At 52.3% G+C, this 17,961-nt stretch overlaps 40 non-coding genes across 40 annotated transcripts; 20 read left to right on the top strand and 20 right to left on the bottom strand.

Moving 5' to 3' along the window:
• The first annotated feature begins 4,278 nt into the window (after positions 1-4,278).
• Trnar-acg (transfer RNA arginine (anticodon ACG)) lies at positions 4,279-4,351 on the top strand. Its single transcript has one exon. It is a non-coding gene; the product is annotated as a tRNA-Arg (tRNA).
• Positions 4,352-4,634: 283 nt separating this feature from the next.
• On the top strand, positions 4,635-4,706 carry Trnam-cau (transfer RNA methionine (anticodon CAU)). Its single transcript has one exon. It is a non-coding gene; the product is annotated as a tRNA-Met (tRNA).
• A 233-nt stretch (positions 4,707-4,939) lies between these two features.
• Positions 4,940-5,011, bottom strand: Trnad-guc (transfer RNA aspartic acid (anticodon GUC)). Its single transcript has one exon. It is a non-coding gene; the product is annotated as a tRNA-Asp (tRNA).
• A 111-nt stretch (positions 5,012-5,122) lies between these two features.
• Positions 5,123-5,214, bottom strand: Trnai-uau (transfer RNA isoleucine (anticodon UAU)). The gene is given in 2 exon segments: positions 5,123-5,158; positions 5,177-5,214. It is a non-coding gene; the product is annotated as a tRNA-Ile (tRNA).
• A 443-nt stretch (positions 5,215-5,657) lies between these two features.
• On the top strand, positions 5,658-5,730 carry Trnar-acg (transfer RNA arginine (anticodon ACG)). Its single transcript has one exon. It is a non-coding gene; the product is annotated as a tRNA-Arg (tRNA).
• Positions 5,731-6,013: 283 nt separating this feature from the next.
• Trnam-cau (transfer RNA methionine (anticodon CAU)) lies at positions 6,014-6,085 on the top strand. The gene has a single exon. It is a non-coding gene; the product is annotated as a tRNA-Met (tRNA).
• Positions 6,086-6,318: 233 nt separating this feature from the next.
• On the bottom strand, positions 6,319-6,390 carry Trnad-guc (transfer RNA aspartic acid (anticodon GUC)). Its single transcript has one exon. It is a non-coding gene; the product is annotated as a tRNA-Asp (tRNA).
• Positions 6,391-6,501: 111 nt separating this feature from the next.
• Positions 6,502-6,593, bottom strand: Trnai-uau (transfer RNA isoleucine (anticodon UAU)). The gene is given in 2 exon segments: positions 6,502-6,537; positions 6,556-6,593. It is a non-coding gene; the product is annotated as a tRNA-Ile (tRNA).
• A 443-nt stretch (positions 6,594-7,036) lies between these two features.
• On the top strand, positions 7,037-7,109 carry Trnar-acg (transfer RNA arginine (anticodon ACG)). The gene has a single exon. It is a non-coding gene; the product is annotated as a tRNA-Arg (tRNA).
• Positions 7,110-7,392: 283 nt separating this feature from the next.
• Positions 7,393-7,464, top strand: Trnam-cau (transfer RNA methionine (anticodon CAU)). Its single transcript has one exon. It is a non-coding gene; the product is annotated as a tRNA-Met (tRNA).
• Positions 7,465-7,697: 233 nt separating this feature from the next.
• Trnad-guc (transfer RNA aspartic acid (anticodon GUC)) lies at positions 7,698-7,769 on the bottom strand. Its single transcript has one exon. It is a non-coding gene; the product is annotated as a tRNA-Asp (tRNA).
• Positions 7,770-7,880: 111 nt separating this feature from the next.
• Trnai-uau (transfer RNA isoleucine (anticodon UAU)) lies at positions 7,881-7,972 on the bottom strand. Its single transcript is given in 2 exon segments — positions 7,881-7,916; positions 7,935-7,972. It is a non-coding gene; the product is annotated as a tRNA-Ile (tRNA).
• A 443-nt stretch (positions 7,973-8,415) lies between these two features.
• Positions 8,416-8,488, top strand: Trnar-acg (transfer RNA arginine (anticodon ACG)). Its single transcript has one exon. It is a non-coding gene; the product is annotated as a tRNA-Arg (tRNA).
• Positions 8,489-8,771: 283 nt separating this feature from the next.
• On the top strand, positions 8,772-8,843 carry Trnam-cau (transfer RNA methionine (anticodon CAU)). Its single transcript has one exon. It is a non-coding gene; the product is annotated as a tRNA-Met (tRNA).
• A 233-nt stretch (positions 8,844-9,076) lies between these two features.
• Trnad-guc (transfer RNA aspartic acid (anticodon GUC)) lies at positions 9,077-9,148 on the bottom strand. The gene has a single exon. It is a non-coding gene; the product is annotated as a tRNA-Asp (tRNA).
• Positions 9,149-9,259: 111 nt separating this feature from the next.
• Positions 9,260-9,351, bottom strand: Trnai-uau (transfer RNA isoleucine (anticodon UAU)). The gene is given in 2 exon segments: positions 9,260-9,295; positions 9,314-9,351. It is a non-coding gene; the product is annotated as a tRNA-Ile (tRNA).
• Positions 9,352-9,794: 443 nt separating this feature from the next.
• Trnar-acg (transfer RNA arginine (anticodon ACG)) lies at positions 9,795-9,867 on the top strand. The gene has a single exon. It is a non-coding gene; the product is annotated as a tRNA-Arg (tRNA).
• A 283-nt stretch (positions 9,868-10,150) lies between these two features.
• Positions 10,151-10,222, top strand: Trnam-cau (transfer RNA methionine (anticodon CAU)). Its single transcript has one exon. It is a non-coding gene; the product is annotated as a tRNA-Met (tRNA).
• Positions 10,223-10,455: 233 nt separating this feature from the next.
• Trnad-guc (transfer RNA aspartic acid (anticodon GUC)) lies at positions 10,456-10,527 on the bottom strand. Its single transcript has one exon. It is a non-coding gene; the product is annotated as a tRNA-Asp (tRNA).
• A 111-nt stretch (positions 10,528-10,638) lies between these two features.
• Positions 10,639-10,730, bottom strand: Trnai-uau (transfer RNA isoleucine (anticodon UAU)). The gene is given in 2 exon segments: positions 10,639-10,674; positions 10,693-10,730. It is a non-coding gene; the product is annotated as a tRNA-Ile (tRNA).
• A 443-nt stretch (positions 10,731-11,173) lies between these two features.
• Positions 11,174-11,246, top strand: Trnar-acg (transfer RNA arginine (anticodon ACG)). The gene has a single exon. It is a non-coding gene; the product is annotated as a tRNA-Arg (tRNA).
• A 283-nt stretch (positions 11,247-11,529) lies between these two features.
• Positions 11,530-11,601, top strand: Trnam-cau (transfer RNA methionine (anticodon CAU)). Its single transcript has one exon. It is a non-coding gene; the product is annotated as a tRNA-Met (tRNA).
• Positions 11,602-11,834: 233 nt separating this feature from the next.
• Trnad-guc (transfer RNA aspartic acid (anticodon GUC)) lies at positions 11,835-11,906 on the bottom strand. Its single transcript has one exon. It is a non-coding gene; the product is annotated as a tRNA-Asp (tRNA).
• Positions 11,907-12,017: 111 nt separating this feature from the next.
• Trnai-uau (transfer RNA isoleucine (anticodon UAU)) lies at positions 12,018-12,109 on the bottom strand. Its single transcript is given in 2 exon segments — positions 12,018-12,053; positions 12,072-12,109. It is a non-coding gene; the product is annotated as a tRNA-Ile (tRNA).
• Positions 12,110-12,552: 443 nt separating this feature from the next.
• On the top strand, positions 12,553-12,625 carry Trnar-acg (transfer RNA arginine (anticodon ACG)). Its single transcript has one exon. It is a non-coding gene; the product is annotated as a tRNA-Arg (tRNA).
• A 283-nt stretch (positions 12,626-12,908) lies between these two features.
• Positions 12,909-12,980, top strand: Trnam-cau (transfer RNA methionine (anticodon CAU)). Its single transcript has one exon. It is a non-coding gene; the product is annotated as a tRNA-Met (tRNA).
• A 233-nt stretch (positions 12,981-13,213) lies between these two features.
• Positions 13,214-13,285, bottom strand: Trnad-guc (transfer RNA aspartic acid (anticodon GUC)). The gene has a single exon. It is a non-coding gene; the product is annotated as a tRNA-Asp (tRNA).
• A 111-nt stretch (positions 13,286-13,396) lies between these two features.
• Trnai-uau (transfer RNA isoleucine (anticodon UAU)) lies at positions 13,397-13,488 on the bottom strand. Its single transcript is given in 2 exon segments — positions 13,397-13,432; positions 13,451-13,488. It is a non-coding gene; the product is annotated as a tRNA-Ile (tRNA).
• Positions 13,489-13,931: 443 nt separating this feature from the next.
• On the top strand, positions 13,932-14,004 carry Trnar-acg (transfer RNA arginine (anticodon ACG)). The gene has a single exon. It is a non-coding gene; the product is annotated as a tRNA-Arg (tRNA).
• A 283-nt stretch (positions 14,005-14,287) lies between these two features.
• Trnam-cau (transfer RNA methionine (anticodon CAU)) lies at positions 14,288-14,359 on the top strand. Its single transcript has one exon. It is a non-coding gene; the product is annotated as a tRNA-Met (tRNA).
• Positions 14,360-14,592: 233 nt separating this feature from the next.
• Trnad-guc (transfer RNA aspartic acid (anticodon GUC)) lies at positions 14,593-14,664 on the bottom strand. The gene has a single exon. It is a non-coding gene; the product is annotated as a tRNA-Asp (tRNA).
• A 111-nt stretch (positions 14,665-14,775) lies between these two features.
• On the bottom strand, positions 14,776-14,867 carry Trnai-uau (transfer RNA isoleucine (anticodon UAU)). Its single transcript is given in 2 exon segments — positions 14,776-14,811; positions 14,830-14,867. It is a non-coding gene; the product is annotated as a tRNA-Ile (tRNA).
• Positions 14,868-15,310: 443 nt separating this feature from the next.
• On the top strand, positions 15,311-15,383 carry Trnar-acg (transfer RNA arginine (anticodon ACG)). Its single transcript has one exon. It is a non-coding gene; the product is annotated as a tRNA-Arg (tRNA).
• A 283-nt stretch (positions 15,384-15,666) lies between these two features.
• On the top strand, positions 15,667-15,738 carry Trnam-cau (transfer RNA methionine (anticodon CAU)). The gene has a single exon. It is a non-coding gene; the product is annotated as a tRNA-Met (tRNA).
• Positions 15,739-15,971: 233 nt separating this feature from the next.
• Trnad-guc (transfer RNA aspartic acid (anticodon GUC)) lies at positions 15,972-16,043 on the bottom strand. The gene has a single exon. It is a non-coding gene; the product is annotated as a tRNA-Asp (tRNA).
• Positions 16,044-16,154: 111 nt separating this feature from the next.
• On the bottom strand, positions 16,155-16,246 carry Trnai-uau (transfer RNA isoleucine (anticodon UAU)). Its single transcript is given in 2 exon segments — positions 16,155-16,190; positions 16,209-16,246. It is a non-coding gene; the product is annotated as a tRNA-Ile (tRNA).
• Positions 16,247-16,689: 443 nt separating this feature from the next.
• On the top strand, positions 16,690-16,762 carry Trnar-acg (transfer RNA arginine (anticodon ACG)). The gene has a single exon. It is a non-coding gene; the product is annotated as a tRNA-Arg (tRNA).
• Positions 16,763-17,045: 283 nt separating this feature from the next.
• On the top strand, positions 17,046-17,117 carry Trnam-cau (transfer RNA methionine (anticodon CAU)). Its single transcript has one exon. It is a non-coding gene; the product is annotated as a tRNA-Met (tRNA).
• Positions 17,118-17,350: 233 nt separating this feature from the next.
• Trnad-guc (transfer RNA aspartic acid (anticodon GUC)) lies at positions 17,351-17,422 on the bottom strand. The gene has a single exon. It is a non-coding gene; the product is annotated as a tRNA-Asp (tRNA).
• Positions 17,423-17,533: 111 nt separating this feature from the next.
• Trnai-uau (transfer RNA isoleucine (anticodon UAU)) lies at positions 17,534-17,625 on the bottom strand. The gene is given in 2 exon segments: positions 17,534-17,569; positions 17,588-17,625. It is a non-coding gene; the product is annotated as a tRNA-Ile (tRNA).
• Between the last annotated feature and the right edge of the window lie 336 nt (positions 17,626-17,961).

The raw sequence follows: 17,961 nt of genomic DNA, 5'->3' as shown, positions 1-17,961 counted from the left end.
TGCTTTTACGGGGGTTAATACGAGAACCTGAGGCTGCAGAAAATTTATCTAGTTCCATTTTCAACAGCGGCACTTCTGCGGCGGAACGAAGCAAAACAACCAAATCATCAGCATAAGCTGTTGCTGTCTGGGTAACCCCAGAGATCGTAAGACCACGAAGTGTCGAGTTGAGACGTGTGAGGAGTGGTTGAAGGGAGAGAGCATAAAGGGTCATGGATAAAGGGCTACCTTGCGGGACGCCACGTTTAATATCAATGACCTTCGTCAGCTGGCCATTAATGTCAATCTTAGCAGAAATGCCAGTCGTCATATTCTTAAGTACCAGCAGCGCCTTTTCATTAAAACCGAGTCGGCGCAGCAGAAGCTCTAAAAACGAATGGGACACGCGATCAAAAGCCTTACTAAAATCAACAAATAAAAGCGCACAGGAAATATTGGTGACAGCGACAATCGACACAATATCACGAAACCCCGCCAGAGGCGTCAAGATGGAGCGCCCCGGAAAGCAGCTTTGACAAGGAGTTATCACAGGTGTAAGCAAGAGGGATAGACGTGCATTAACAGCCCTAGCAGCCGTCTTATAATCAAAATTTAAAAGGGTTAAAGGACGAAAGTCACTAGCTGTCTTCAAACCAGCAGCTTTCGGTATCAGGACTACCGTACCTCTCTTGAAATCGGCTGGAATTGAGCCACCATTCAAAATTTCATTTACGATATCCGTAAAAACAGGCCCTATAATAGTCCAAAAGCGAACAAAAAACTCCTTAGGAAGGCCATCCGGACCAGGAGATTTGTGAGATGGGGAACAAGCAATAAAAGCTGAAATTTCGTCTGCAGTAAAAGGAGCTAAAAATTCCGTATTGTGGTCCTCTGTTAAAACTGATGGGATAGCAGTTAAAATCTCGTCTTTATCAACCGCATCAGAATCAGCCACAGCATATAAGGTCTCATAGTAGCAGGTAAGTTCATGGGTTATTTGATTCTGTAAGGTAAGCCGGCGACCATCAGCTGCCATAAGACCGTCAATCAATACACGTCGACGGTTCTTTTGGTGACGAAACAGATGGTACATAGAAGTCATTTCATGTGCTAAGATGGACGGTGGTTTAGATTTAAGCTTCAATCCTTCCATCTGCAGTCGTTTAAGACTAAGGAGCTTGGCTTTAATTTTCCGAATCTCAGAAAGGTGGGCACATGTCATTCTAGAAGTATCATAAAGTTCGCGAAGCACCGAATAATAATACTCAAAAGTCAGTTTCAGATCTCGCGCTCTTTGATAACTGTAGGACATTAAAGTGCGACGTAGTTGTGGCTTCGCACAGTGGATCCACCAGTGAAGCTTTGACGGATAGTATCGCAGAGAACGTAAACACATGTCCCACGCCGTCTGTATTAGAGGTTCGATGTCAGGGTCATCGAGCAAGGAGACATTTAATTTCCACAGCGGCCGATAAAGTTTAAGAGGCTGACGCTCCAAATTAATTATAACCGCAAGGGCACAATGATCCGTAAAACTGGCTGGAATAACATCTACATTTAAAACAGAAGCACTAAGGGGATCAGAAATATACAATCGGTCAAGGCGACTACTAGAGGTGGCAGTAAAAAATGTAAATTTAACTAAAGTGGGGTGTTTAACCTCCCACGCATCGCGTAGTCGTAGTTGACGTACAAGAGAATGTAGCTCGAAACAATAATTAAAATGAGGGGATTGGTCCTTAGCTTGTAATACACAATTAAAATCACCCCCCAATATCAAAGTCGCAGGATTTTTGCGTAAAAGATAAATCAAATCCTCTTTATAAAAACGAGACCTGTCCTGCCGTTTGCTGGAACCAGAGGGGGCGTAAATATTAACCAAGGTTGTGTCAAATAACCGACAACCAATACCCCTTCCCGAGTCTAAGAGCTCAATTTCGGTAACGGGGATACCGTCACGAATTAGTAAGGCAGTACCTGTGGAAAACTCAGGCGCAAAATTTATAATAGTGCGAAAGCCAGGAACAAACAGGTGTACAACGGAGACTTCCTGCAGGAAAACAACATCAGCTGCAGAGTCATAAATAAACTGCTGCAGAGACGCTAACTTCAGAGCAGATTGAATGCTATTGATATTTAAGGTAATAAACGTGTACGCCTGCAACATCAACCAAAAAAGAGAAAACGAACCCTAATTACACCACATTAGAAGCAACTACATCCATATCATCAACATCAGACATGGCAGAGGGTGATTGCCCGGAATCAACGGAAGCAGAGTCATCCTTTGCATGCTTGTGTTTTTTCCGCACCGCGTGAAGATTGGGGGGCACTTTCACCCGACGGCGTATCTGATGCACACCAGTTTCAAGAGCAGGTGGAGTGGGGGGTTCGAGATCAGGCACGTCAACCAAGGCATCCGAAGGATTAGCAGGGCAAGAGGAATCAGAAGAAGGAGCCAACAAGGGGAAAACTGCATCAGGAACATCGGCACCGGCATCAGAAGGTGTAGGGATTGGATGTGTAGGAGGTGGAGAGATAGGTTTGGAATCCGCTGAAGCGGAGCGCGCAGTACTAGGAGCGATTTTCCGACAAACAGCTGGCTGCACCGAAGTGTCGTCAACATGTTGTGATGCCTGTGTCGGGGGGGATGTCAACACCACCTCGACCGAATGTTGTGGCTCGTGCGCCGACGGTGGGGCAGCAAGTTTGACGTCATCAGGCAAAGCAGGAGACACAGCGGGAACAGAATCCGAAACAGGCATGGGAGATTCCGGAATTATCTCGTCAGATTCGCAAACCGGCTGCGAAACAGCAGCTTCATCATCAGTGCTACCGGTATCACTAGCACGACGGCGTTTGTTATTGGAAACAGACGGGATCGGTGTAGGAGCAGCCGATACATCTGGGCGAGTGGGTAACGGGGGAAAACCTGCATCAGAGGAGGGTGTCACCCGTTGTGAAGAATCTACTGCAGGAGGCTGACAAGAAACAGTGGAGGAAGCTGCTGGCACAAGATCGGCAACCGTTAATTTGCGCCGTTGTGCTAGCCCATTTTGAAGCACAAACACCCGCTTAGGGCAATTAGCACGAACATGTCCATTCTCATTACATAGAAAACACGTACCAACTTGCCCCTCATAAGTAAGATGAACACGATAACCACATACAACCAGATGGGACGGTATATTCGACTTAATATGCATTTCAACCGATCTGACACCATTATAACATTGCAGCTTATGTTGTGCAGACCAACGCTCATTTCGAATTGACCGAACAGTACCATAACCAAGCAAAGCGTCCTTGAGATAACTGTTTTCAACTTCAGGGGGTAAATTATAAACCCGAACTGTGGTATACGTAATTTCAGCATTTGAAACAGTAACACTGCTAACAGAACCATCTCTATGACGGAACGACACTTGCTCACCATGTTTAAGTAAAATCCTATCTAGCAAAACCGGGTTCAACAATTTCACAAAAAAACAGTAAAGTTCTGTATCAAAATACGCCGTATGTACCTGGTCCGATGTAATGCCAATCGTATCCACAATCCATTCGTGAATTTCCAACGAAGTTGGTTGCACATTCCTGGTGGCCTTGTTAAACTGAAAACTGAGAGTACACTTCCGCGGAAACAACCGGGAAGCCATAACACTTAACTAATGCGGCAAAAGCCGCTATACAACACAAGACACAAAACAAACGTTAAGGCGACGAAACAACGAAGAAAAGAAGACAAAGAAACGTCACACACAGAAAGTAAATAGTCACAACCCGAGGGAAACGGCGGATCGAATACACAGTACGTCCGATCGCTGTCGCGTCTCAAGCGGAACTGTGCCACTGGGGCTACAGCAGAGAGCTTTCAGTTAGCGATACTCACTTTGCTGCCAACCTGTTGTGGCTGCACACCCGTCATAAGATCGTCACCTGCGGCCATACTGCGAATTTAGCACCTGTCTACGAATGCCTCATTCGATTCTTGCTTCATATGCTACACTTACAAGCATATCAACCGCTTGTCCTCGCCGAAAAAAATGCAGAAAAACGCGCGCCTTGCCTTCTGCTACCTGTCCAACAGCGAGGGCAGATGTGTGGCAAGCTCTAAGCCGTGCAGGCGCACCGTGGCCGAGCAGCTGGAGGAGAGGTGCCTTCCTTGGCAGCTCCCTGCAGAGTGCGCAAGACCAGAGTGGCCGCGCCGCCGTTGTCAGTGGACGACATGCAGTTGCCGAGCCACGGAGAACACGTTGCTTTGCGATGTGCACCCGCCTCGTGGTAGAAAACGCAAACAGTGGCCCTGTGGCGCAACGGATAACGCGTCTGACTACGGATCAGAAGATTCCAGGTTCGAATCCTGGCAGGGTCGGCATTTTGTTAGTTGCGGGCGCGTAGCTAGGCAGTGGATTCGAATGTCTCCACCTTCGTGGAGTGCAATGTTAATCCTGAGCATCTCGCAGCTGCATCTCGAGACGATTGCGGTAAATATCGCTTCGTGCAAGCGTCAGCGTAGCGTCAGTCGAGCAAAGTCGAGACAAGTCAAGCTGAGAGATGTTACGCACTTAATTAAACGGTAGGCGCGGGAAACCGACGCAGACAACGCTTTCCAAGTGTCCCATGTCACGCACCGAAGAGCGCGGACGGCTCCACGCAGCAGAGTGGCGCAGTGGAAGCGTGCTGGGCCCATAACCCAGAGGTCCGTGGATCGAAACCACGCTCTGCTAAAATTATTCTTTTTCTTGGGTGCCTCGAGCTCGATCATTAAGCCTGGGGTGAGCTGGTTCAGCGTCAACAGCAACCCCTGTAAGTCGTGAAACGACGACGTCGTGTGAAGAATGCGAGAAACACTTCCTAAGACGCAGACTTTCTTACGATTTTGCAGTAACTACATTCCTTGATCGCAACGTTAATGTCCTTTCGGGCCACGCGTGCAACTTTCGAGATATAAAAATCGCACCTCCCCGGCGGGGAATCGAACCCCGGTCTCCCGCGTGACAGGCGGGGATACTAACCACTATACTACCGAGGAACACGCGATCGGTGACTATAATGCACGCACACTTATGTTTCTCAAGCAGGTGATACATCTCAACTCTCGCGTCCCGATGCTTTCAGAGTCAGCTGCTACGAAATAAAAGTATGCCCCAGGTGAGGCTCGAACTCACAACCCCGGCATTGCTCACGGCTACTGCCTTATAAGTACCGTGCGCTAACCAATTGCGCCACTGGGGCTACAGCAGAGAGCTTTCAGTTAGCGATACTCACTTTGCTGCCAACCTGTTGTGGCTGCACACCCGTCATAAGATCGTCACCTGCGGCCATACTGCGAATTTAGCACCTGTCTACGAATGCCTCATTCGATTCTTGCTTCATATGCTACACTTACAAGCATATCAACCGCTTGTCCTCGCCGAAAAAAATGCAGAAAAACGCGCGCCTTGCCTTCTGCTACCTGTCCAACAGCGAGGGCAGATGTGTGGCAAGCTCTAAGCCGTGCAGGCGCACCGTGGCCGAGCAGCTGGAGGAGAGGTGCCTTCCTTGGCAGCTCCCTGCAGAGTGCGCAAGACCAGAGTGGCCGCGCCGCCGTTGTCAGTGGACGACATGCAGTTGCCGAGCCACGGAGAACACGTTGCTTTGCGATGTGCACCCGCCTCGTGGTAGAAAACGCAAACAGTGGCCCTGTTGCGCAACGGATAACGCGTCTGACTACGGATCAGAAGATTCCAGGTTCGAATCCTGGCAGGGTCGGCATTTTGTTAGTTGCGGGCGCGTAGCTAGGCAGTGGATTCGAATGTCTCCACCTTCGTGGAGTGCAATGTTAATCCTGAGCATCTCGCAGCTGCATCTCGAGACGATTGCGGTAAATATCGCTTCGTGCAAGCGTCAGCGCAGCGTCAGTCGAGCAAAGTCGAGACAAGTCAAGCTGAGAGATGTTACGCACTTAATTAAACGGTAGGCGCGGGAAACCGACGCAGACAACGCTTTCCAAGTGTCCCATGTCACGCACCGAAGAGCGCGGACGGCTCCACGCAGCAGAGTGGCGCAGTGGAAGCGTGCTGGGCCCATAACCCAGAGGTCCGTGGATCGAAACCACGCTCTGCTAAAATTATTCTTTTTCTTGGGTGCCTCGAGCTCGATCATTAAGCCTGGGGTGAGCTGGTTCAGCGTCAACAGCAACCCCTGTAAGTCGTGAAACGACGACGTCGTGTGAAGAATGCGAGAAACACTTCCTAAGACGCAGACTTTCTTACGATTTTGCAGTAACTACTTTCCTTGATCGCAACGTTAATGTCCTTTCGGGCCACGCGTGCAACTTTCGAGATATAAAAATCGCACCTCCCCGGCGGGGAATCGAACCCCGGTCTCCCGCGTGACAGGCGGGGATACTAACCACTATACTACCGAGGAACACGCGATCGGTGACTATAATGCACGCACACTTATGTTTCTCAAGCAGGTGATACATCTCAACTCTCGCGTCCCGATGCTTTCAGAGTCAGCTGCTACGAAATAAAAGTATGCCCCAGGTGAGGCTCGAACTCACAACCCCGGCATTGCTCACGGCTACTGCCTTATAAGTACCGTGCGCTAACCAATTGCGCCACTGGGGCTACAGCAGAGAGCTTTCAGTTAGCGATACTCACTTTGCTGCCAACCTGTTGTGGCTGCACACCCGTCATAAGATCGTCACCTGCGGCCATACTGCGAATTTAGCACCTGTCTACGAATGCCTCATTCGATTCTTGCTTCATATGCTACACTTACAAGCATATCAACCGCTTGTCCTCGCCGAAAAAAATGCAGAAAAACGCGCGCCTTGCCTTCTGCTACCTGTCCAACAGCGAGGGCAGATGTGTGGCAAGCTCTAAGCCGTGCAGGCGCACCGTGGCCGATTAGCTGGAGGAGAGGTGCCTTCCTTGGCAGCTCCCTGCAGAGTGCGCAAGACCAGAGTGGCCGCGCCGCCGTTGTCAGTGGACGACATGCAGTTGCCGAGCCACGGAGAACACGTTGCTTTGCGATGTGCACCCGCCTCGTGGTAGAAAACGCAAACAGTGGCCCTGTGGCGCAACGGATAACGCGTCTGACTACGGATCAGAAGATTCCAGGTTCGAATCCTGGCAGGGTCGGCATTTTGTTAGTTGCGGGCGCGTAGCTAGGCAGTGGATTCGAATGTCTCCACCTTCGTGGAGTGCAATGTTAATCCTGAGCATCTCGCAGCTGCATCTCGAGACGATTGCGGTAAATATCGCTTCGTGCAAGCGTCAGCGTAGCGTCAGTCGAGCAAAGTCGAGACAAGTCAAGCTGAGAGATGTTACGCACTTAATTAAACGGTAGGCGCGGGAAACCGACGCAGACAACGCTTTCCAAGTGTCCCATGTCACGCACCGAAGAGCGCGGACGGCTCCACGCAGCAGAGTGGCGCAGTGGAAGCGTGCTGGGCCCATAACCCAGAGGTCCGTGGATCGAAACCACGCTCTGCTAAAATTATTCTTTTTCTTGGGTGCCTCGAGCTCGATCATTAAGCCTGGGGTGAGCTGGTTCAGCGTCAACAGCAACCCCTGTAAGTCGTGAAACGACGACGTCGTGTGAAGAATGCGAGAAACACTTCCTAAGACGCAGACTTTCTTACGATTTTGCAGTAACTACATTCCTTGATCGCAACGTTAATGTCCTTTCGGGCCACGCGTGCAACTTTCGAGATATAAAAATCGCACCTCCCCGGCGGGGAATCGAACCCCGGTCTCCCGCGTGACAGGCGGGGATACTAACCACTATACTACCGAGGAACACGCGATCGGTGACTATAATGCACGCACACTTATGTTTCTCAAGCAGGTGATACATCTCAACTCTCGCGTCCCGATGCTTTCAGAGTCAGCTGCTACGAAATAAAAGTATGCCCCAGGTGAGGCTCGAACTCACAACCCCGGCATTGCTCACGGCTACTGCCTTATAAGTACCGTGCGCTAACCAATTGCGCCACTGGGGCTACAGCAGAGAGCTTTCAGTTAGCGATACTCACTTTGCTGCCAACCTGTTGTGGCTGCACACCCGTCATAAGATCGTCACCTGCGGCCATACTGCGAATTTAGCACCTGTCTACGAATGCCTCATTCGATTCTTGCTTCATATGCTACACTTACAAGCATATCAACCGCTTGTCCTCGCCGAAAAAAATGCAGAAAAACGCGCGCCTTGCCTTCTGCTACCTGTCCAACAGCGAGGGCAGATGTGTGGCAAGCTCTAAGCCGTGCAGGCGCACCGTGGCCGAGCAGCTGGAGGAGAGGTGCCTTCCTTGGCAGCTCCCTGCAGAGTGCGCAAGACCAGAGTGGCCGCGCCGCCGTTGTCAGTGGACGACATGCAGTTGCCGAGCCACGGAGAACACGTTGCTTTGCGATGTGCACCCGCCTCGTGGTAGAAAACGCAAACAGTGGCCCTGTGGCGCAACGGATAACGCGTCTGACTACGGATCAGAAGATTCCAGGTTCGAATCCTGGCAGGGTCGGCATTTTGTTAGTTGCGGGCGCGTAGCTAGGCAGTGGATTCGAATGTCTCCACCTTCGTGGAGTGCAATGTTAATCCTGAGCATCTCGCAGCTGCATCTCGAGACGATTGCGGTAAATATCGCTTCGTGCAAGCGTCAGCGTAGCGTCAGTCGAGCAAAGTCGAGACAAGTCAAGCTGAGAGATGTTACGCACTTAATTAAACGGTAGGCGCGGGAAACCGACGCAGACAACGCTTTCCAAGTGTCCCATGTCACGCACCGAAGAGCGCGGACGGCTCCACGCAGCAGAGTGGCGCAGTGGAAGCGTGCTGGGCCCATAACCCAGATGTCCGTGGATCGAAACCACGCTCTGCTAAAATTATTCTTTTTCTTGGGTGCCTCGAGCTCGATCATTAAGCCTGGGGTGAGCTGGTTCAGCGTCAACAGCAACCCCTGTAAGTCGTGAAACGACGACGTCGTGTGAAGAATGCGAGAAACACTTCCTAAGACGCAGACTTTCTTACGATTTTGCAGTAACTACATTCCTTGATCGCAACGTTAATGTCCTTTCGGGCCACGCGTGCAACTTTCGAGATATAAAAATCGCACCTCCCCGGCGGGGAATCGAACCCCGGTCTCCCGCGTGACAGGCGGGGATACTAACCACTATACTACCGAGGAACACGCGATCGGTGACTATAATGCACGCACACTTATGTTTCTCAAGCAGGTGATACATCTCAACTCTCGCGTCCCGATGCTTTCAGAGTCAGCTGCTACGAAATAAAAGTATGCCCCAGGTGAGGCTCGAACTCACAACCCCGGCATTGCTCACGGCTACTGCCTTATAAGTACCGTGCGCTAACCAATTGCGCCACTGGGGCTACAGCAGAGAGCTTTCAGTTAGCGATACTCACTTTGCTGCCAACCTGTTGTGGCTGCACACCCGTCATAAGATCGTCACCTGCGGCCATACTGCGAATTTAGCACCTGTCTACGAATGCCTCATTCGATTCTTGCTTCATATGCTACACTTACAAGCATATCAACCGCTTGTCCTCGCCGAAAAAAATGCAGAAAAACGCGCGCCTTGCCTTCTGCTACCTGTCCAACAGCGAGGGCAGATGTGTGGCAAGCTCTAAGCCGTGCAGGCGCACCGTGGCCGAGCAGCTGGAGGAGAGGTGCCTTCCTTGGCAGCTCCCTGCAGAGTGCGCAAGACCAGAGTGGCCGCGGCGCCGTTGTCAGTGGACGACATGCAGTTGCCGAGCCACGGAGAACACGTTGCTTTGCGATGTGCACCCGCCTCGTGGTAGAAAACGCAAACAGTGGCCCTGTGGCGCAACGGATAACGCGTGTGACTACGGATCAGAAGATTCCAGGTTCGAATCCTGGCAGGGTCGGCATTTTGTTAGTTGCGGGCGCGTAGCTAGGCAGTGGATTCGAATGTCTCCACCTTCGTGGAGTGCAATGTTAATCCTGAGCATCTCGCAGCTGCATCTCGAGACGATTGCGGTAAATATCGCTTCGTGCAAGCGTCAGCGTAGCGTCAGTCGAGCAAAGTCGAGACAAGTCAAGCTGAGAGATGTTACGCACTTAATTAAACGGTAGCCGCGGGAAACCGACGCAGACAACGCTTTCCAAGTGTCCCATGTCACGCACCGAAGAGCGCGGACGGCTCCACGCAGCAGAGTGGCGCAGTGGAAGCGTGCTGGGCCCATAACCCAGAGGTCCGTGGATCGAAACCACGCTCTGCTAAAATTATTCTTTTTCTTGGGTGCCTCGAGCTCGATCATTAAGCCTGGGGTGAGCTGGTTCAGCGTCAACAGCAACCCCTGTAAGTCGTGAAACGACGACGTCGTGTGAAGAATGCGAGAAACACTTCCTAAGACGCAGACTTTCTTACGATTTTGCAGTAACTACATTCCTTGATCGCAACGTTAATGTCCTTTCGGGCCACGCGTGCAACTTTCGAGATATAAAAATCGCACCTCCCCGGCGGGGAATCGAACCCCGGTCTCCCGCGTGACAGGCGGGGATACTAACCACTATACTACCGAGGAACACGCGATCGGTGACTATAATGCACGCACACTTATGTTTCTCAAGCAGGTGATACATCTCAACTCTCGCGTCCCGATGCTTTCAGAGTCAGCTGCTACGAAATAAAAGTATGCCCCAGGTGAGGCTCGAACTCACAACCCCGGCATTGCTCACGGCTACTGCCTTATAAGTACCGTGCGCTAACCAATTGCGCCACTGGGGCTACAGCAGAGAGCTTTCAGTTAGCGATACTCACTTTGCTGCCAACCTGTTGTGGCTGCACACCCGTCATAAGATCGTCACCTGCGGCCATACTGCGAATTTAGCACCTGTCTACGAATGCCTCATTCGATTCTTGCTTCATATGCTACACTTACAAGCATATCAACCGCTTGTCCTCGCCGAAAAAAATGCAGAAAAACGCGCGCCTTGCCTTCTGCTACCTGTCCAACAGCGAGGGCAGATGTGTGGCAAGCTCTAAGCCGTGCAGGCGCACCGTGGCCGAGCACCTGGAGGAGAGGTGCCTTCCTTGGCAGCTCCCTGCAGAGTGCGCAAGACCAGAGTGGCCGCGCCGCCGTTGTCAGTGGACGACATGCAGTTGCCGAGCCACGGAGAACACGTTGCTTTGCGATGTGCACCCGCCTCGTGGTAGAAAACGCAAACAGTGGCCCTGTGGCGCAACGGATAACGCGTCTGACTACGGATCAGAAGATTCCAGGTTCGAATCCTGGCAGGGTCGGCATTTTGTTAGTTGCGGGCGCGTAGCTAGGCAGTGGATTCGAATGTCTCCACCTTCGTGGAGTGCAATGTTAATCCTGAGCATCTCGCAGCTGCATCTCGAGACGATTGCGGTAAATATCGCTTCGTGCAAGCGTCAGCGTAGCGTCAGTCGAGCAAAGTCGAGACAAGTCAAGCTGAGAGATGTTACGCACTTAATTAAACGGTAGGCGCGGGAAACCGACGCAGACAACGCTTTCCAAGTGTCCCATGTCACGCACCGAAGAGCGCGGACGGCTCCACGCAGCAGAGTGGCGCAGTGGAAGCGTGCTGGGCCCATAACCCAGAGGTCCGTGGATCGAAACCACGCTCTGCTAAAATTATTCTTTTTCTTGGGTGCCTCGAGCTCGATCATTAAGCCTGGGGTGAGCTGGTTCAGCGTCAACAGCAACCCCTGTAAGTCGTGAAACGACGACGTCGTGTGAAGAATGCGAGAAACACTTCCTAAGACGCAGACTTTCTTACGATTTTGCAGTAACTACATTCCTTGATCGCAACGTTAATGTCCTTTCGGGCCACGCGTGCAACTTTCGAGATATAAAAATCGCACCTCCCCGGCGGGGAATCGAACCCCGGTCTCCCGCGTGACAGGCGGGGATACTAACCACTATACTACCGAGGAACACGCGATCGGTGACTATAATGCACGCACACTTATGTTTCTCAAGCAGGTGATACATCTCAACTCTCGCGTCCCGATGCTTTCAGAGTCAGCTGCTACGAAATAAAAGTATGCCCCAGGTGAGGCTCGAACTCACAACCCCGGCATTGCTCACGGCTACTGCCTTATAAGTACCGTGCGCTAACCAATTGCGCCACTGGGGCTACAGCAGAGAGCTTTCAGTTAGCGATACTCACTTTGCTGCCAACCTGTTGTGGCTGCACACCCGTCATAAGATCGTCACCTGCGGCCATACTGCGAATTTAGCACCTGTCTACGAATGCCTCATTCGATTCTTGCTTCATATGCTACACTTACAAGCATATCAACCGCTTGTCCTCGCCGAAAAAAATGCAGAAAAACGCGCGCCTTGCCTTCTGCTACCTGTCCAACAGCGAGGGCAGATGTGTGGCAAGCTCTAAGCCGTGCAGGCGCACCGTGGCCGAGCAGCTGGAGGAGAGGTGCCTTCCTTGGCAGCTCCCTGCAGAGTGCGCAAGACCAGAGTGGCCGCGCCGCCGTTGTCAGTGGACGACATGCAGTTGCCGAGCCACGGAGAACACGTTGCTTTGCGATGTGCACCCGCCTCGTGGTAGAAAACGCAAACAGTGGCCCTGTTGCGCAACGGATAACGCGTCTGACTACGGATCAGAAGATTCCAGGTTCGAATCCTGGCAGGGTCGGCATTTTGTTAGTTGCGGGCGCGTAGCTAGGCAGTGGATTCGAATGTCTCCACCTTCGTGGAGTGCAATGTTAATCCTGAGCATCTCGCAGCTGCATCTCGAGACGATTGCGGTAAATATCGCTTCGTGCAAGCGTCAGCGCAGCGTCAGTCGAGCAAAGTCGAGACAAGTCAAGCTGAGAGATGTTACGCACTTAATTAAACGGTAGGCGCGGGAAACCGACGCAGACAACGCTTTCCAAGTGTCCCATGTCACGCACCGAAGAGCGCGGACGGCTCCACGCAGCAGAGTGGCGCAGTGGAAGCGTGCTGGGCCCATAACCCAGAGGTCCGTGGATCGAAACCACGCTCTGCTAAAATTATTCTTTTTCTTGGGTGCCTCGAGCTCGATCATTAAGCCTGGGGTGAGCTGGTTCAGCGTCAACAGCAACCCCTGTAAGTCGTGAAACGACGACGTCGTGTGAAGAATGCGAGAAACACTTCCTAAGACGCAGACTTTCTTACGATTTTGCAGTAACTACATTCCTTGATCGCAACGTTAATGTCCTTTCGGGCCACGCGTGCAACTTTCGAGATATAAAAATCGCACCTCCCCGGCGGGGAATCGAACCCCGGTCTCCCGCGTGACAGGCGGGGATACTAACCACTATACTACCGAGGAACACGCGATCGGTGACTATAATGCACGCACACTTATGTTTCTCAAGCAGGTGATACATCTCAACTCTCGCGTCCCGATGCTTTCAGAGTCAGCTGCTACGAAATAAAAGTATGCCCCAGGTGAGGCTCGAACTCACAACCCCGGCATTGCTCACGGCTACTGCCTTATAAGTACCGTGCGCTAACCAATTGCGCCACTGGGGCTACAGCAGAGAGCTTTCAGTTAGCGATACTCACTTTGCTGCCAACCTGTTGTGGCTGCACACCCGTCATAAGATCGTCACCTGCGGCCATACTGCGAATTTAGCACCTGTCTACGAATGCCTCATTCGATTCTTGCTTCATATGCTACACTTACAAGCATATCAACCGCTTGTCCTCGCCGAAAAAAATGCAGAAAAACGCGCGCCTTGCCTTCTGCTACCTGTCCAACAGCGAGGGCAGATGTGTGGCAAGCTCTAAGCCGTGCAGGCGCACCGTGGCCGAGCAGCTGGAGGAGAGGTGCCTTCCTTGGCAGCTCCCTGCAGAGTGCGCAAGACCAGAGTGGCCGCGCCGCCGTTGTCAGTGGACGACATGCAGTTGCCGAGCCACGGAGAACACGTTGCTTTGCGATGTGCACCCGCCTCGTGGTAGAAAACGCAAACAGTGGCCCTGTGGCGCAACGGATAACGCGTCTGACTACGGATCAGAAGATTCCAGGTTCGAATCCTGGCAGGGTCGGCATTTTGTTAGTTGCGGGCGCGTAGCTAGGCAGTGGATTCGAATGTCTCCACCTTCGTGGAGTGCAATGTTAATCCTGAGCATCTCGCAGCTGCATCTCGAGACGATTGCGGTAAATATCGCTTCGTGCAAGCGTCAGCGTAGCGTCAGTCGAGCAAAGTCGAGACAAGTCAAGCTGAGAGATGTTACGCACTTAATTAAACGGTAGGCGCGGGAAACCGACGCAGACAACGCTTTCCAAGTGTCCCATGTCACGCACCGAAGAGCGCGGACGGCTCCACGCAGCAGAGTGGCGCAGTGGAAGCGTGCTGGGCCCATAACCCAGAGGTCCGTGGATCGAAACCACGCTCTGCTAAAATTATTCTTTTTCTTGGGTGCCTCGAGCTCGATCATTAAGCCTGGGGTGAGCTGGTTCAGCGTCAACAGCAACCCCTGTAAGTCGTGAAACGACGACGTCGTGTGAAGAATGCGAGAAACACTTCCTAAGACGCAGACTTTCTTACGATTTTGCAGTAACTACATTCCTTGATCGCAACGTTAATGTCCTTTCGGGCCACGCGTGCAACTTTCGAGATATAAAAATCGCACCTCCCCGGCGGGGAATCGAACCCCGGTCTCCCGCGTGACAGGCGGGGATACTAACCACTATACTACCGAGGAACACGCGATCGGTGACTATAATGCACGCACACTTATGTTTCTCAAGCAGGTGATACATCTCAACTCTCGCGTCCCGATGCTTTCAGAGTCAGCTGCTACGAAATAAAAGTATGCCCCAGGTGAGGCTCGAACTCACAACCCCGGCATTGCTCACGGCTACTGCCTTATAAGTACCGTGCGCTAACCAATTGCGCCACTGGGGCTACAGCAGAGAGCTTTCAGTTAGCGATACTCACTTTGCTGCCAACCTGTTGTGGCTGCACACCCGTCATAAGATCGTCACCTGCGGCCATACTGCGAATTTAGCACCTGTCTACGAATGCCTCATTCGATTCTTGCTTCATATGCTACACTTACAAGCATATCAACCGCTTGTCCTCGCCGAAAAAAATGCAGAAAAACGCGCGCCTTGCCTTCTGCTACCTGTCCAACAGCGAGGGCAGATGTGTGGCAAGCTCTAAGCCGTGCAGGCGCACCGTGGCCGAGCAGCTGGAGGAGAGGTGCCTTCCTTGGCAGCTCCCTGCAGAGTGCGCAAGACCAGAGTGGCCGCGCCGCCGTTGTCAGTGGACGACATGCAGTTGCCGAGCCACGGAGAACACGTTGCTTTGCGATGTGCACCCGCCTCGTGGTAGAAAACGCAAACAGTGGCCCTGTGGCGCAACGGATAACGCGTCTGACTACGGATCAGAAGATTCCAGGTTCGAATCCTGGCAGGGTCGGCATTTTGTTAGTTGCGGGCGCGTAGCTAGGCAGTGGATTCGAATGTCTCCACCTTCGTGGAGTGCAATGTTAATCCTGAGCATCTCGCAGCTGCATCTCGAGACGATTGCGGTAAATATCGCTTCGTGCAAGCGTCAGCGTAGCGTCAGTCGAGCAAAGTCGAGACAAGTCAAGCTGAGAGATGTTACGCACTTAATTAAACGGTAGGCGCGGGAAACCGACGCAGACAACGCTTTCCAAGTGTCCCATGTCACGCACCGAAGAGCGCGGACGGCTCCACGCAGCAGAGTGGCGCAGTGGAAGCGTGCTGGGCCCATAACCCAGAGGTCCGTGGATCGAAACCACGCTCTGCTAAAATTATTCTTTTTCTTGGGTGCCTCGAGCTCGATCATTAAGCCTGGGGTGAGCTGGTTCAGCGTCAACAGCAACCCCTGTAAGTCGTGAAACGACGACGTCGTGTGAAGAATGCGAGAAACACTTCCTAAGACGCAGACTTTCTTACGATTTTGCAGTAACTACATTCCTTGATCGCAACGTTAATGTCCTTTCGGGCCACGCGTGCAACTTTCGAGATATAAAAATCGCACCTCCCCGGCGGGGAATCGAACCCCGGTCTCCCGCGTGACAGGCGGGGATACTAACCACTATACTACCGAGGAACACGCGATCGGTGACTATAATGCACGCACACTTATGTTTCTCAAGCAGGTGATACATCTCAACTCTCGCGTCCCGATGCTTTCAGAGTCAGCTGCTACGAAATAAAAGTATGCCCCAGGTGAGGCTCGAACTCACAACCCCGGCATTGCTCACGGCTACTGCCTTATAAGTACCGTGCGCTAACCAATTGCGCCACTGGGGCTACAGCAGAGAGCTTTCAGTTAGCGATACTCACTTTGCTGCCAACCTGTTGTGGCTGCACACCCGTCATAAGATCGTCACCTGCGGCCATACTGCGAATTTAGCACCTGTCTACGAATGCCTCATTCGATTCTTGCTTCATATGCTACACTTACAAGCATATCAACCGCTTGTCCTCGCCGAAAAAAATGCAGAAAAACGCGCGCCTTGCCTTCTGCTACCTGTCCAACAGCGAGGGCAGATGTGTGGCAAGCTCTAAGCCGTGCAGGCGCACCGTGGCCGAGCAGCTGGAGGAGAGGTGCCTTCCTTGGCAGCTCCCTGCAGAGTGCGCAAGACCAGAGTGGCCGCGCCGCCGTTGTCAGTGGACGACATGCAGTTGCCGAGCCACGGAGAACACGTTGCTTTGCGATGTGCACCCGCCTCGTGGTAGAAAACGCAAACAGTGGCCCTGTGGCGCAACGGATAACGCGTCTGACTACGGATCAGAAGATTCCAGGTTCGAATCCTGGCAGGGTCGGCATTTTGTTAGTTGCGGGCGCGTAGCTAGGCAGTGGATTCGAATGTCTCCACCTTCGTGGAGTGCAATGTTAATCCTGAGCATCTCGCAGCTGCATCTCGAGACGATTGCGGTAAATATCGCTTCGTGCAAGCGTCAGCGTAGCGTCAGTCGAGCAAAGTCGAGACAAGTCAAGCTGAGAGATGTTACGCACTTAATTAAACGGTAGGCGCGGGAAACCGACGCAGACAACGCTTTCCAAGTGTCCCATGTCACGCACCGAAGAGCGCGGACGGCTCCACGCAGCAGAGTGGCGCAGTGGAAGCGTGCTGGGCCCATAACCCAGAGGTCCGTGGATCGAAACCACGCTCTGCTAAAATTATTCTTTTTCTTGGGTGCCTCGAGCTCGATCATTAAGCCTGGGGTGAGCTGGTTCAGCGTCAACAGCAACCCCTGTAAGTCGTGAAACGACGACGTCGTGTGAAGAATGCGAGAAACACTTCCTAAGACGCAGACTTTCTTACGATTTTGCAGTAACTACATTCCTTGATCGCAACGTTAATGTCCTTTCGGGCCACGCGTGCAACTTTCGAGATATAAAAATCGCACCTCCCCGGCGGGGAATCGAACCCCGGTCTCCCGCGTGACAGGCGGGGATACTAACCACTATACTACCGAGGAACACGCGATCGGTGACTATAATGCACGCACACTTATGTTTCTCAAGCAGGTGATACATCTCAACTCTCGCGTCCCGATGCTTTCAGAGTCAGCTGCTACGAAATAAAAGTATGCCCCAGGTGAGGCTCGAACTCACAACCCCGGCATTGCTCACGGCTACTGCCTTATAAGTACCGTGCGCTAACCAATTGCGCCACTGGGGCTACAGCAGAGAGCTTTCAGTTAGCGATACTCACTTTGCTGCCAACCTGTTGTGGCTGCACACCCGTCATAAGATCGTCACCTGCGGCCATACTGCGAATTTAGCACCTGTCTACGAATGCCTCATTCGATTCTTGCTTCATATGCTACACTTACAAGCATATCAACCGCTTGTCCTCGCCGAAAAAAATGCAGAAAAACGCGCGCCTTGCCTTCTGCTACCTGTCCAACAGCGAGGGCAGATGTGTGGCAAGCTCTAAGCCGTGCAGGCGCACCGTGGCCGAGCAGCTGGAGGAGAGGTGCCTTCCTTGGCAGCTCCCTGCAGAGTGCGCAAGACC

This window comes from Schistocerca nitens, chromosome 9 (genome assembly GCF_023898315.1).
Source record: "Schistocerca nitens isolate TAMUIC-IGC-003100 chromosome 9, iqSchNite1.1, whole genome shotgun sequence".
Lineage (NCBI taxonomy): Eukaryota > Metazoa > Arthropoda > Insecta > Orthoptera > Acrididae > Schistocerca > Schistocerca nitens.
This window is presented reverse-complemented; position numbering and strand designations above follow the sequence as displayed.